Consider the following 16449-nt stretch of genomic DNA (forward strand, 5'->3'; position numbering starts at 1 on the left):
AGACTGATTTCTGAATATTTGGAAAACACAGACAAACATAAAAGTAAAAGTAGTCTATAATCTTATCACCCACAGAAAACCATTATTAACATTTTGACATATTTCTCTTTAGAAAGAGGAAAAGAGAAAGGCAGGAAAACACACATATATACAAATTAGGAATGGGCTATAACCAGATGTACAGATGAAATCAACAAGTAGGAGAATACTTATTATTACTTTAAAAAATAAATTACAAGATATAAATGATTTTGGGAAAAGTATAAATTACCACAACAGCAGGAAACATGAATATATCTATAATTATGAACAAAAAACCCTGAAATCATTTGCAGAAATTTTCTTCCATGAGGTAGATATCATTGTAATTCCCCTTTTACAGAATGGGGAAACTTGAAAAGCTACATATCAAGTCATTGGCAGAGGTAGGACTTGTCAGTCATTTTCATGATCATAATCACCATTCTCTAAGTAGATCTGGCCTCCAACAAGAATAAGCTCATATGACAATAGGGAAGTCATTTAATAATCAGTAACCCAGGACCTACTATGTGCTAGGTGCTCTTCTGGGTACAAAAAATACAATGGTGGGCTGGGCGTGGTGGCTCACACCTGTAATCCCAGCACTTTGGGAGGCCGTGGCGGGTGGATCACGAAGTCAGGAGTTCGAGACCAGCCTGACCAACATGGTGAAACCCCGTCTCTACTAAAAATACAAAAATTAGCCAGGCATAGTGGCACACACCTGTAATGCCAGCTACTCAGGAGGCTGAGGCAGGAGAATTGCTTGAACCCGGGAGGCAGAGGTTGCAGTGAGCCGAGATCACACCACTGCACTCCAGCCTGGGCGACAGAGCAAGATTCTGTCTCAAAAAAAAGAAAAGAGAAAAAAAAAAAGAAAGAAAAGAAAAGAAAAGAAATGCAGTGGTGAATAAGGTATAGTTCCTGTGTTCAAGGAGCTTCTAATTGAGTCAAGACAAATAATTCTACAAACTATACAGCAACATGTGAATGGTTATAACAGGTAGAAACAAGTGTTGTCAGAATCCAGAGGAAGAAGTGATGCCATGGGTGACAGGGAAGGGTTCATACTGAAGGTACGATTTGGGCCAGCTCTCGAAGGGCAGGTGGGGAAGAGAGAGAAAGGCATTCCATGCAGAGGAAGCAGCATGTGTGAAAGCCACATGCCATAGATAATCTATACGTTCGTTGACTTCTTCACTACTTCTCTCTTTAAGAACAGTGCAAGGGGACATTACGCTGCATTTGACCAAAGGCAGTCATTCTTGGCAGCGTCCTTTCCTTCTTCCATCATGACAAAACTGCTGTTAGGTCACATTAAAATAGTAGCAGTCTTTGGCAGAAACCTACTGTATGCTTCCTTAATGAGTTGTCAGAGGTTCTGCAGTGCCATTTGTCTTCTAAGCTAGTTTTTATGAAGGCTGTCAGTAAAGGGTAAAGATGGGGATACGCAATATATTCACCAGTCAGCGGGGGGCTGAGAATCTGTTCATTCAGAATCAGCAGGGGACCGTGGGAAAATGTCTATTCTTTAAGCATGCCTCTGAAGGACTACCATTCAAAAGACGGGGTGAGGTTTGTAAGAAGCTAAGAAAGTCTTCCTCTAATTTAAACTCCCAGGAGTCTCTGCAGGCCCTCTGTCTGCTTACAGACAGGGAATGAAATAAAGCCTAGCAGACCTTCTACCACCAGAATGATCTTAATTTTGACCACTCACCAAAACATAATTCAGAGATCAACAGATGAATCTGATACTATCCAGAAGGTCATGTGTATGGGTAATTAAGTTGACAGTCACAGATCTCAAAATAATTCCCACTCAGGCTGCAACATAGGAATTTCACTGTCTCACTGAGGCTATGAACTATATGTAGCATTAAGAATTGAGGTGTTTGTTTTGTTTTGTTTTGTTGTTTGTTTTTTCCTGAAGTTCTTACAGTTTGGGTTAGAAGAGCTAAGGAGTAAAGTTTGGAGGCAGACAGATCCTGGCTCTGTGACTTGTTCTCTGTGAAAACTTGAGCAAGTTACTTAGGAATTCTAGCTAATAATACCTGTTTCATAGAGTGGCTGTAAGGATTAAATGAGATAATGAATGTAAAGCATTGGCACAGAAGTGCTTAATAAATGGCAATCATCATGATGAATATTATTTTTCTGTATATCCAAGAGCAGTCTAGACTTTCTCTAAAACAGAATATGTACCTATAGGGAGATGAAAACTTTTATTAAATATAAATAATTATGGATAAATGAATAAGTAAAATATTTTATACCAGCATATTTTGTCTTCTGTACTATCCATAATCATCTAGCCTACTTTCTATAATCAGGTCATCAGGCAGAAAGCTGAACCAGTTTTCATTTATCTTCTTAGTCTATCACACTTCTACTTGCTCTACTCTACTTTGAAATCAAGTATAAGTATTAGCATGCTTGCAAAATCTCACTTTACAGTGTATGGTTTTAAAATAATTATATTGCACCATCTCACGTCCTCAACATGTGTGGGAAACTGCTGAAAGCTTTACCTACAAAAAGACTTCATTGTTACTTAAACTGAAAAGCTAGCCTGCCCTTTATTTGGACTATTTGTATAAACTACTTGTATAATTGAAAGCATAGTCACAAATCAAAGGATATTCTTTATTTTAATCTTCATTCTTTTCAGTTATTAATTTAAACTATAAGAAAATAATACCATCTTGGTCAGGCACAGTGACTCACGCCTGTAATCTCAGCACTTTGGGAGGCCAAGATGGAACACTTGAGGTCAGGAGTTTAAGACCAAACTGGCCAACATGGTGAAACCCTGTCTCAACTAAAAATACAAAAATTAGCCAGGCACGGTCGTGCGCGCCTGTAATCCAGCTACTAGAGAGGCTGAGGCACGAGAATCACTAGAACCCAGGAGGTGGAGGTTGCAGTGAGCCGAGACTAAACCTCTGCACTCCAGCCTGGGTGACAGAGCAAGACTCTGTCAAAAAGAGAAAGAGAGAAAGAGAGGAAGGAAGGAAGGAAGGAAGGAAGGAAGGAAGGAAGGAAGGAAGGAAGGAAGGAAGGAAGGAAGGAAAAAAAATAATACTATCTTAAAGTTGGAAAGATCCCTAAGACTATCTCTCAATCCCTGAATTTGACTAATGCAAAACTAAGGCCTGATTAGGTCAAGGGACTTATGCAAATATCAGTGGAACCAAGTTTAATATTTTAAAATTTTTGTCTTCTGTATTGCAGCAGCTATACCTAATATATCCGGATAATTGCTAGAAATAAATAATGGAAGTAATTTTGCATGGAATAAACCTGACTTTTTCTATCTTAATTGGTATTCATATCTAAGGACAAATATCAGCTATTTGGAACATGGTGAATAACGTTATGAATAACGTTAAGTGCCTCATTTCTTAAGATAATAATGGATCACATTATTTCTATGATGCATGGAAAAATGTTCTCTAGTACCTTAAAAGCTAAAGTACTACTCAGGAATCTTCATTTTAGGCATTGGATACAATTGGATGCAGAATCATATCTGGCTTTGGGAAATTTCATGTTACCTTGCATGCAATTAATACATCCCTCAAATATTTGCCTATATTGTCTTGTTCACTGTAACTACAGCATATATTGGTACAACAAGATGAAAGAAAATAATAATTCTTAACAGAAGATACTCTTTCTGTATGAGAATAACACAGAATTGCTATTTTTCTGCAAGTCAGTTGATGCCACTCTATAAAACATGCAGTAATTATGATAAACTTCTTAACCTTATACTTCAGCAATTTTTTAGCCATACACATTCAGTCATGCATGTAAAGCTGTCATTTCCAATCTAGACTATTTCTGATTAGTCTTAGGTCTTCTGCAGCAATGCCAATCAGAGTAATTATGTTATCACTGTTCTGACAATTAAATGCTCTATTTGTTTACTACTGAAAGCACAATTGATCTGGTACATAGTTAAGTTACAAATAGTTCTGTGTCTGATATTAATGAATGCCCATAATGCATTTTTCCCAAGTTATTTCTTCAAAGTTAAAATGGCACAACTTACAATAGAAATTCTTCCCCTTAAAATCAATGGTTCTCAACTATGGATAACTTCGCCTCCCAGGGGACATTTGGCAATGTCCAGAGACATTTTTGATTTTCAGGATGGGGTGGGGGTGGGAGAGGGTGGAGATGCTGTTGGCATCTAATGAGTAGAGGCCAAGGATGCTGCTAAATACCCTACAGTGTACAGGACAGATCCTAACACCACTCCAACAAGAATTATTCAGTCCAAAATGTCAATAGTTAAAAAGTTCTAGAGGCAGATAGTGGTGATGGTTGCACAATAATGTCACTACTTAATGTTACTGAACTGTATACTTAAAATGATTAAAATGGTAAGTTTTACATTATGTATATTTTTACCACAATAAAAATAAATAAATAGTGCTGAGATTGTGAGCTTTAAACCATTGAGAGTCCTTGTGTAATGAAAGTATTTCAGTACTGCTAGGGAAACCAAAAGGTACTCTGTACCTGGTAAAATGACATTCACAAAGCAAACAACCTTACTTTTTTCTTGTAAATCACATTTTGTTTTCCTTGATTGGCTTCCAAATTTCTTTCAGGCACTAGTCAATGATCCTAAACAATAGTTTCCTTCCCTGAATGCATACATAAATGAAAACAAAAACTATAATTAGGGTCTTTTTTTTTTTGGCTTAAGCTAACTTAGATTTCTGTTATATGCAACCAAAACTCTTGACAAGTAGGATGAAGCAGCAAAGAAACGTGGACAAACAAATTTTGTTTCACAGAAAATAAGAAAACTTAAAAGTCACATGGGTTGCATGGAAAGGAAAGAAGAACAAAACAATAAGAAGCAACGTGCTGCTAACAAGAGCATGAAGAGAGCAGGAAAGATACTGTATTAGTCAGGGTTCTCTCGAGGGACAGAACTAATAGGATAGATGTACATATAAAGAGGAGTTTATTAAGGAGTATTAACTCACACAATCACAAGGTGAGGTCCCACAATAGGCTGTCTGCAAACTGAGAAGCAAGGAAGCCAGTCCAAGTCCCAAAGCTGAAGACAATGTTCAAGGACAGCAAGCATCCAGCATGGGAGAAAGATGCAGGCTGGAGGACTAAGCCAGTTCTAGTCTTTCCATGTTTTTCTGTCTGCTTTTATTCTGACTGTGCTGACAGCTGATAGATGGAGCCCACCCAGATTGAGGGTGGGTCTGCCTTTCCCAGTCTAATAACTCAAATTTAATCTCCTATGGCAACACTCTCGCAGACACACCCAGGAACAATACTTTGCATCCTTCAATCCAATCAAGTTGACACTCAATATTAACCATCACAGATGTGTTCACTTTTTCTGGTTTTAGTCACAAAGAAAGATGCAAGTGCACACTCAACAATGTTCCACGAATAAGATCTATCTAGTGCTACCTCATCCTAAGCTTCTTCAGATCCACCATCTCCCTACTTTATAATAATCCCACTTGTGTCCACAGTTAGAGCCAGCAATAATTAGTCACTTCACTGAAGTCGTTTAACTTCCTGTTTTTATCAGTAACTTTTCTTCCCCAGTTTAGTCAATGGTAATTAAAATACTTCTACTGGAACCGCACGTATGATTAATAACTCTTACTGAAGCTGAATTAGAGCATATCAGTCAAACCATCACCCTTCAAAAGTTTGGATATAATACAAATGAAAATGAAGCTCTAAAATTGGAATGCAATGACTAAAATCAACGGTTCCTTCTCACTTATAGCCACATCATAAAAATAAGTATTTTGCACAACTTCTACTAAAACTACCTTTTCTTGGTTCTGTAATGACAAACTGAAAAAAAAGGAGGTTGTCAATCTGTCAAAACAAGAGTTTTTAGTCATCTGTGTAGAAAAATCCTTGTCACAACACTGTAAGAATTTTAATACACAAAAGAGATAGGGAGAAGAATATATAGTAAAATATTTTAATGACATCAGGTGTAGAAAAATTTAAAGAAAACAAAAAGTAGAAACTATAAAAGAAAATTAAGGCATCAGAAACATTAAAATTAAAACTTTCTGTATGGCAGAGACCCTACTGCCTTAGTCTGGGACACTGTTTCTCAGAAGCACACAAGCAGCATCTGGAGAGCTTTGAAAAGTACTAATCCTAGGTTATACCTCCCAAAATCCTGATTTTAAGTGGTTGAAGGTACAGCCAAGGTACTTAGAGTTTTAAAAGCTCCCCAAGTGAGTCTAATGTACAGCCGATGTTGAGAACCATTAGTCTAGGAAAAGAAAGTTATAATAATCTACAAAGTATTTTTTATCCAGAATTATAAAGTCTTATAGGTCAATGAGAAAAATTCAAAGAACTCAATATAAAAATGAGCAAGATTTGAATACGCAATCAACTGAAGAGAAAACTCAGACCAATAAACAAACAAAACAATACTCAATTTTCTAGTAGTCAGGAAAATCAAAAAATCCAAATTAAAACAAGATACCAATTCACACTAAGCAGACTGGCAAAATTAAAACGTCTGTAAGTACCAAAGACTGGTAAGGGTATCAAGCAACAAGAACTCTCAAAGGTGCTGGTGGGGGTATAAACTGGTATAAACTGGTGCAACCCTATGACAGTTAATTTCTTTTTTTTCTTTTTTTTTTTTTGAGATGGAGTCTCGCTCTGTCACCCAGGCAGGAGTGCAGTGGCACGATCTCGGCTCACTGCAACCCTTGCCTCCCAGGTTCAAGTGATTCTCCTGCCTCAGCCTCCCGAGTAGCTGGGATTATAGGTGCCCACCACTACACCTGGCTAATTTTTGGAATTTTGGTAGAGATGAGTTTCTGCCATGTCGGCCAGGCTGGTCTCAAACTCCTGACCTCAAGAGATCCACTTGCCTCAGACTCCCAAAATGCTGGGATTACAGGTATGAGCCATTATGCCCGGCAATTATAGGTAATTTTATGTGTCGGCTTGGTTAAGCTGAGATGCCCAGTTGTTCGGTCAAATATGAGTCTAAACGTTGTTGCAAATGTACTTTTTTAGATGTGATTAACATTTAAATCAATGGACATTGAGAAAAGTCGATTACCCTCCATAATGTGGGTGGGCCTCTTCCAATCAGTTGAGGGGCTTATGAGCAAAGACTCAAGAAAGAATAATTTTTCTCAAGAATCCAACATCAAAGCTCTGCCTGAGTTTCCCATTTGCTGGGCCACCTTGCAGGTTTCAAACTCAAGACTACAACAGCAACTCTTACCTGAATCTCCAGCCTGCTGACCCACCCCACCACACCCACAATCATGTGAGCCAATTCTATAAAATAATCTATATCAATATCCATATTTACATCTATAGACATATTCATACCCATGTCTATATATCTCTATCCTCTTGATTCTGTTTCTCTGGAGAACCCTGATTAATATAAACTAACTTTAAAGAACAATTCAGCAATATCTAGAAAAGTTGAAGATGGGTATAGTCAATTTCAACTCCAGGTATATAGCCTGTAGTCCTTCTCAAAGGGACAGTTGGGAAATGGGATGTGGATGTGGGACTTCTATATCTTTTTTGTAATTTGGGGGTAAGGAGGCAAAGTAAATATGGCAAAACGTTACAGCGTTTTAAAACAGGGATGGAGTATGTTTTACATTGTCATACTATTTTTGGCATTTTTGTGCCGTTTGGAATACTCCATAATTTAAATGAAAGCTATTTAAAAGCAACTTGTGTTAAACATGGTGTTGATGGAAGTGGCCCCAACCAGTAAGCCAAACCCATGTAATCAAGGTCAAAGTGACAGAGAGCATACCCAGCAGAGGGCAGGGATGGAAGAGGAATGTATTGCAGTGGAAAGCAAGTAACACTCAAGAGAGCCCAAAGGCTTCTCAAAGTCCCTTAATGAACAAAAATTTCCTTTGACTTCTAAGATGGTTAGCTCATCATTAACTATCCAGGGGAAGAATAGAAATCTGGCAGACATGATACCTTCAGGACATCACTGATGACACTAACCTTCATGATTAAGGCAATGGCTTCCAGGTTTCTCCACTGTCAAGTTACTGTCTTCCTCTTTTCCTGGGAAAGATTTTAAATATGATCATATTTAAAAATAATTTATTGAAAATAATTAAATAAATGAATGTGCTATCCAATCAGAAGGACACTTGGATTTAAAAATAATTTATTGAAAATAATTAAATAAATGAACTTGTTATCCAATCAGAAGAACACTTGGATGATTATTGCATTGCAGTGGGTTTTATCAGAAGTTGAAAGAAGATGGCACCCAGCAAGAAAAACCATACAAGGAATGGAGTGGCATGAAGGTAGAAAAAAATAAGCAAACGATGTTGCCCATTTCTCTTCTGTTCATTGCTTTTCTACTCCCCTTCCTTTCTTGGTCTTGAAAGTCTTTTTTCTTCCTCTTGTTAACTGGCTCCTGCTAGGTCCAGGTAGGAAGGAACCATGTCTCCATTTGTTAATCATTGTATTCCCAGAGCTTATAATAAGTCAGTGATAAATGGATACTTACTGAAGAATGGGAAAGAAAGAGGAGAGAAGTGATAGAAAGGGAAAGAAGAAACAGTAAGATAAAAGATGGGAGAAAGGAAGGAACTTACTGATCATACCAGATTATTAATGTATTTCTTAACATTTATTTTATTTATGTTCCATGACCTCAATAATATTAGGCTATATTGATTTAGGATACTTTCTCTAAGTTTTTTTTCTAAAATTAGATTGTTTTCTTACTTGATGTTGCCCCATATTTACATTTTTTTTCTATTGAGCATTGCCCTGAATAAATAGAAGATTTACTGTCAGTTTCAACCTAAAGCAATTAATTTTAAACGGTGAATTTTCTAGCTTTCTATGAAATGAATGGAAGATACCATTTCTAGTAAGCAAAACTTTTGGCTACCCTCAAAATATGTATTATTTTATATTAGATCATGATATTCTTCTTTGCCCCTATATTGGTCCCTTCTCTGGTGATGAACCAGTAAGAAAATTATCAGAATAAAAACCATAAAAGCCATGTTAATATATTTACTGAATCACAAGACCTCAAGATTGAAAGAAACCTTCAGAATCTTTTTACCCATCAGACACTTGCATCACCTCTACATCCCAATAAGTGTTTTCTCCTTAAAATGGCAAGGGATATATATATTATATATATATTATATTCCTCTATATGTATATTGTTCATATTTATCAAAGATATATTCCTCTCTAAGTAGGACCTGGCCTGGCCAAAATACTTCAAAGGTAATCTGACTGGTACACAATCTAGTAGGATTACCAATCCCTTTTTTTACTCATTCATTAAAAATAGAATAATTGTGTATGAGGTACATGGCATTTATTTAGGTACTGGATATCCAGCAGTGAATTAAAAAGCCAATTCTTTCATATATATCAAGGAAGAGACATGGAGGAATATATATATATACACACACACATATATACACATACATATATTCCTCCATTTCTCTTCCTTGATATATGTGAAAGAACTGGCTTTTTAATTCACTGCTGGATATCCACTACCTAAACAAATGCCATGTATGTGTATATATGTGTATATACGTATGTGTATTATGTATATGTACACATATGTATGTGTATATATGTGTGTGTGTGTATATATATATAGAGAGAGAGAGAGAAGAAGCCTATTCAATTCTTAATGCAGCTCTAAATGAGAACAAGCTCTTTCTTAGGCTGAGCAAAATTCAACAATTTCCATCCTGTGGTACAGGTTATAAGCCTGAATATTTTTCATATGAAAGGCTTTTTAATGTTTTAAGAGAGTTGAATATTTTAAGATAGACAAGCTTTCCTATCCCTAACTTCCTTCTCTTTTCCAAACCAAACAATCAGAGTTACTTCAATCATTCTGCCCAGGACACACTTAAAAGACCACTTGTCAATGTGTCAATATTCCTCTCCAAGTAGGACCTGGTCTGACCGGAATACTTCAGAGGTGATCTGACTGGTATGTAATATAGCAGGATTATCAATCCCTTTGTTTTACTTATTCATTAAAAATAGAATTATTGATTATGATGTACATGGCATTTGCTTAGGCACTGGATATCCAGCAATGAAGTAAAAAGCCAATTCTTGACTTCATAGACCTTATATTTTAGTGAAGGCAAACATATAATAATTAAAATAAATAAGAAATTGGCCAGATGTAGTGGCTTATGCCTGTAATCCCAGCACTTTGGAAGTCCAAGGTAGGTGGATCACCTGAGGTCAGGAGTTTGAGAATGGCCTGGCCAACATGGTGAAAGCCCATCTGTACTAAAAATACAAAAAGAAATTAGCCAGGCCTGGTGGTGCATGCTTGTAATTCCAGCTACTCCAGAGGCTGAGGCAAGAGAATCGCTTGAGCCCCAGAGGCAGAGGTTGCAGTGAGGTGAGATGGTGCCACTGCACTCCAGCCTGGGTGAGAGAGAGACTCCGTCTCAAAAAATAATAATTATTATAATAAATATATACATTATAGGATACATGAACAGGAAATAAGCTTTACAGGAAAAAATGCAGCAAAGAGGCTCTAGTTTGGGGAAGGAGGATGCTGAATGACTTGTGTTAGCCTCTCAAGATGCGTTCCTTGTCCTTCTCTGTCTCGCTCTGTCCCAGGAGGTTAGTCTATGGACTCTATCAGTGGAATTCCTTGCCCTCTGACTTCCAGCCCTTTAATTTTGGAATACCTTAAAGGCCTTAATTAAACATGTCCTATGATCAAACAATCTTATTTTTAAGACTTTAGCCTAAGAACACAATCAAAGAGGTACATACAAATGAATATGAATAGGGAGGTTCATGGCACCATTACAATTACAAAAAAGTCATAACCAGGTTGAACATCCAACAATAGGTTAAATAAATTATAGTAGAACATGAGATGGAATATCATGCAGCTATTAAAAATCTTGTTGTAAAATAATGTATATTGACATGTGAAAATGTTCATGATACATTGCTAAGTGAGAAGAAGAGGAAAGAGTGATGATGATGAGTATCAGGTGATATAACAAGGACTCTCAGGCTTTTGTTTCTATTGCAACTATACATTTTGATGATATCAAGGATGTCTTTTAAAAGTTAGAAAATACTCTTTGCAAATTCCTAATGATTTCTTCCGCATTCTTTTTTTTTTCTGGGATTTTAAAAAATTTTACTTTAAGTTCTGGGATATATGTGCAGTGCATTCTTGTTTACACGAGCAGCTTTCTTAGCAAGATTTTCTTTTCAGAGAACAATGATAAATTCAGCTCTAATGGAATTCCCATAAATTCCAAATTAGTCATGTTTATATGAATGCAGATTTATTATAATCCAGAATGAAATGATTAAGAACAGAATATTCTCTTTTCCCCACAAATAGACCACAAATGTATCAAATTATCTATGAAAACATAATCTTCTTTATCTCATATGAATTCCTATTATTTGTCATGGAGTAAGGCCTTACTCAGTATTTGCTCATGTATTATTTAATTAAAATGACTCATGAAACAAGTGTGTCACTATGCTGGCTTGCCTATTGTCCATATTCACATATTTGAGGGTATCCTTATTCCTGCCTGGAAAAGGCGTATGCTGCCTTGGGCACTGTTCCAGTTAATCTCTTCAAACGGTGTATTAATGAGCATTCATGAATGTAATTAAGTAGCAAACGGACTTCGAACAGTAGTAGGGAAACAATCTTGAATTCTTCACTCGGAAACTACTTCAAACGTTATGTTCAAATAAAAAGAGGATCTTCGCTACCTACTTCATCCTGTCTGCTTAGGGAAGGCTAGACATCTGTCCTGTTCTTATTTGCATAGGTGAAGATATTTGGTTTAAAATCCACATTCTATACATTTCCTCTCCCCATCTCATCTCACTTTCATCTTCTTGCCCAGCAGGAGAGAGTTAACTCAGCCAGAAACGTGGGTAAATACTGGAAACTTACTCAGATGCAGAAGGGACTGTGGCTCAGGATGTTATAATGTTCAGAAAGCAGGGAATGTGTTGGCTTGAGTTAATGCCAGCTTCCTTGTTTACTGTTGAAGTGTGCTTAAAAGATAAGTCTTTGGAGTGTACATGTGTGCAACCTGAGAGAGAGAGAGAGAGAGAGAGAGAGAGAGAGAGAGAGAGCACAGAGGAAGGAGAGGGAAAGGAGAGGGAGGAGAGAGGGGAAAGGAGAGGGAGGAGAGAGGGGAAAGGGGAGAGAGGAGAGAGAGAGGGAGGAGAGAGAGGGAGCAGGGAGGGTGGAGAGAGAAAGAGGGAGAGAAGGGTGAGAGAAGGAGAGAGGGATGAGAGGGAAAGAGGGATAGATGGAGGAGAGAGAGAGGAAGAGAGGGAGGAGAGAGAGGGGGAGAGGGAGGAGAGAGGGAAAGAGGAATAAACACAGGAGAGACAGAGGGAGGAGAGAGCGTGGAGAGAGGGAGAAGAGAGAGAGGGAAAGAGAGAGAGAGGGATGAGAGCAGGAGAGAGAAATGAGAGAGGAAGAGAGGGATAAGAGAGGGAGAGAGGAAGGAAGAGAGGGAGGAGAGAAGGAAAAAGGGAGAGGAGGAGGACAGAGAGAGGGAGAGAGGGTGGAGAGGGAGAGAAGGTGGAGAGAGGGAGGAGAGAGAGAGGAAGAGAGGAAGGAGAGAAAGAAAGAGGGAGAGAGGGAGGAGAGAGAGAAAGAGGGAAAGAGGGATGAGAGAGGGAAGAAAGAGGGAGAGAGGCAGGGAGAGATGAAGAGAGGGAGAGAGGGAGAGACAGAAGAGGGAGGAGGGAGGAGAGAGGGAGAGACGGAGGAGGGAGGAGAGTGGGAGAGAGGGAGAGAGGGAGAGGTGTAGTGGCTCAGGCTTGCAATCCCAGCACTTTGGGAGGCTGAGGCAAGAGGACTGCTTAAGCCAAGGAGTTCAAGACCAGTCTAGGCAATGTAACGAGACCCCTGTCTTTATAAAATGTTTTAAAATGTGTGTGATGGATGTAGTTCCAGCTACTTGGGAGACTGAGATGGGAGAGTCGCTTGGGCCTGGGAGCTTGAGGCTGCAGTGAGCTGTGATCACACCACTGCTCTCTAGCCTGTGTGACAGAGTGGGACACTATCTTAAAAAAAAAAAAAAAAAAAAAAAGGGGGCCAGGGGGTTGAGGGGGAGGAGGTTTGAGGAAAAGACCATTATGACACATATGGTCAACTTTTGCAAGATTCTGAAATTCTGCTGGATGATTTTGATTACAACAGAATGGTTAATATTAATTGTGTATGTAGCCCTGTTATTGGTGGAGAACCCGTATCCATCCGGGTCTACAGCAACCTCAATTCTTGACTCCTCAGGAGAAACAATTTGAGGGGCAGAAGGAGAGACCGAGACAAGTTTTAGAGCAGGTATGAAAGTTTATTCAAAAGCTTTAGAGCAGGAAGGAAAGGACGGAAAGTACACTTGACAGAGAGCCAAGCGGGCAATTTGAAAGACGAGCATGGTTTGAACTTTTGACTTGGGGTTTCATACCTTGGCACACTTCCGAGGTCTTGCGTTGGTTCTCCTGCTCATCCAACGCTGAGATCTGATCCAGAAGCGGCTGCTCACCAGTTTCAGGTGTTTTCTATCTGTTAAGAGACTGTCTTTCCCTGGTGCCAGCTGTGACCAATTATTACTGTAGCGAAACAGTTAACAACTGCCTGACCATCACAGGGTGGTTGCCCCACACACCTAGTGTGTGTGTAGTGGGGGAGCCCTCTCCTGTCCTGCTCGTACCCGACTATAGCACAAGATATTGTTTAGACTATTATTATTCTAATATTACCAATTCTAACTTTAAAAATGAATACATTTCCACCACCTCTTAAAGGAAAGATTCACTGGCTAATCTCAGATAAATATATTCTTTTTTTTTTCTTTTTGAGATGGAGTCTTGCTCTGTCACTCAGGCTGGAGTGCAGTGGCGTGATCATGGCTCACTGCAAACTCCACTTCCTGGGTTCAAGCCATTCTCCTGCCTCAGCCTCCTGGGTAGCTGGGATTATAGGTGTACATCACCATGCCCAGCTAATTTTTGTATTTTTAGTAGAGATGGGGTTTCACCATGTTGGCCAGGCTGGTCTCAAACTCCTGACCTCGTGATCCGCCTGCCTCAGCCTCCCAAAGTGTTGGGATTACATGTGTGAGCCACTGTGCCCAGCCAGATGAATATATTCTTTTTTTTTTTTTTTTTTTTTGAGATGGCGTCTCGCTCTGTCGCCCAGGCTGGAGTGCAGTGGCCGGATCTCAGCTCACTGCAAGCTCCGCCTCCCGGGTTTGCGCCATTCTCCTGCCTCAGCCTCCCGAGTAGCTGGGACTACAGGCGCCCGCCACCTCGCCTGGCTAGTTTTTTTGTATTTTTTTAGTAGAGACGGGGTTTCACCGTGTTAGCCAGGATGGTCTCGATCTCCTGACCTCGTGATCCGCCCGTCTCGGCCTCCCAAAGTGCTGGGATTACAGGCTTGAGCCACCGCGCCCGGCCCAGATGAATATATTCTTGAGTGAACATTCACATGTTTAAATTAGTGTGTATGAAAGTGACTTCAGGGTCATGGTGACCATATTCTGTAAATCCCTTGTATGGAACATAATTGTGAACAAATAGTTATGGACATAAGCATTCATAAATGTTAAAAAGCTAAAGCTGAGTTAAAAAATAATCTCCCTATTATCAATGGCACACTTTCTAATGGCAAAATTTTTAAAAATGAAAAACCCAAGAAATTATAAAGAAAATTTAACCATCCCAAATTCCATAACCTAAAAATAACAACTAATACTATTTTGGTGTTTCTTTTTAGTCTATTTTATATTTTATTTGACATTATTAATATTTATTTACATATTTTGATGCCTTGTATTTTTCCATGTCATTAGAATGCTTGTAAATGTTATTTTAAATTATTGTATTACTTTTGTTTTTTTTTTTTTTTGAGGTGGAGTTTCGCTCTTGTTGCCCAGGCTGGAGTAAAATGGTGTGATCTAGGCTCACTGCAACCTCTGCCTCTCAGGTTCAAGCGATTCTCCTGCCTTAGCCTCCCGAGTAGCTGGGATTACAGGTGCCCGCTATCATGCCCAGCTAATTTTTTTTGTATTTTTAGTAGAGACAGGGTTTCACTATGTTGGCCAGGCTGGTCTTGAACTCCTGACCTCAGGTGATCCACTCACCTCAGCCTCCCAAAGTGCTGGGATTACAGGTGTGAGCCATGATGCCTAGCCTGTATTACATTTTATCATATGAAAAAATTGTTGCCAATGGAAGTATTATTTAGCCACTTAACTAGTATTGACCATGAACATCTTTGGACATGTCCATAGTTTTAAAATAGAATAAACTGACCAGATGCGGTGACTTGTGCCTGCAATCCTAGCACTTTGGGACGCTGAGGCAAGCAGATCATGTGAGTCTAGTAGTCTGGGACCAACCTGGGCAACATGGCAAATCTCTGTCTCTACAAAAAATACAAAAATTAGCTGGGTATGGTGGCGTGTGCCTGTAGTTTCAGTTACTTGGGAGGCTGAGGTAGAAGGATCACCTGAGCCTGGGAGTTCGAGGCTGGAGTGAGCCGTGATAGTGCACTGCAATCCAGCCTGGGTGACAGAGCGAGGCTCTGTCTCAAAATAAATCAAAATATTGCTTCTCGGCCTTTTGGCTAAGATCAAGTGTAAAATAAAATAAAATAATAGAAGAAACTAAGATATAGGGAGGCTAAATACTTCGTACAAGATGGTAAAGTATAAACTAGTTTGTTTGGAAGCTATTTTTCAATATATAGAATAACAGATGCTAAAGATAAAAGAGGTCACCAAGTTCAACCTTTGCATTTTTTTTCAGTTGAGGAAACTGAGACCCAATGAGGTAAAGGTGACCTGTTCAAGGACTCAAAGAGTCTAATGACTGAATGAATACTAGAGCCCCAGTCTTTTGGGTGTTATTTTACATATTTTTCTTCAAAATGTAAATCACTACCTAACATTATCTTTGTTATTCATTGACTTACGTATCAACACTCCCTTGCAAACACCCTCAGCTCCTTAGTCTCTAGCACCAGAGTTGTCTATACTTACCTTCTTCACTTCTCTCTATGTTTCCACCTAAATCCATGTCAATCAAGCTTTCAATCCTACTACCTCACTGGGTGTCCTTGTAAAGATCATCAGTGACCCCCACATGGCCTACTCCAGTGGACAGAATGAGTTTTCATCTGTCTTGATTTTTTTTTTTTTTTTTTTGAGTCTGTGTCTCATTCTGTCTCCCAGGCTGGAGTGCAGTGGCATGATCTCGGCTCACTGCAGCCTCTGCTTCCCAGGCAATTCTTGAACTCAGCCTCCCAAGTAGCTAGGATTACAGGTGTACACCACCACGCCCAGCTAATTTTTGTATTTTTAGTAGAGATGGTTT

The 16449-nt window shown here is 38.9% G+C and overlaps 1 long non-coding RNA gene across 2 annotated transcripts in view; it reads right to left on the reverse strand.

Annotated features, from left to right (window-relative positions):
- The window catches only part of LOC107126773 (uncharacterized), a 64631-nt gene that overhangs the window by 29373 nt on the left and 18809 nt on the right, over positions 1 to 16449 (reverse strand). Inside the window, exons 1-2 of one of the 2 annotated variants that reach the window (XR_001483581.4) lie at positions 13539 to 13675; positions 8041 to 8103 (exon numbers count right to left, since the gene is read on the reverse strand). The exons of the other annotated variant lie outside the window; for it this stretch is intronic. This is a non-coding gene — a long non-coding RNA (uncharacterized lncRNA). Of the gene's footprint in view, positions 1 to 8040; positions 8104 to 13538; positions 13676 to 16449 lie in introns of those variants that run through there. 2 annotated transcript variants of the gene reach the window in all.

Source organism: Macaca fascicularis, chromosome 11 (assembly GCF_037993035.2).
Source record: "Macaca fascicularis isolate 582-1 chromosome 11, T2T-MFA8v1.1".
NCBI classification, from domain to species: domain Eukaryota; kingdom Metazoa; phylum Chordata; class Mammalia; order Primates; family Cercopithecidae; genus Macaca; species Macaca fascicularis.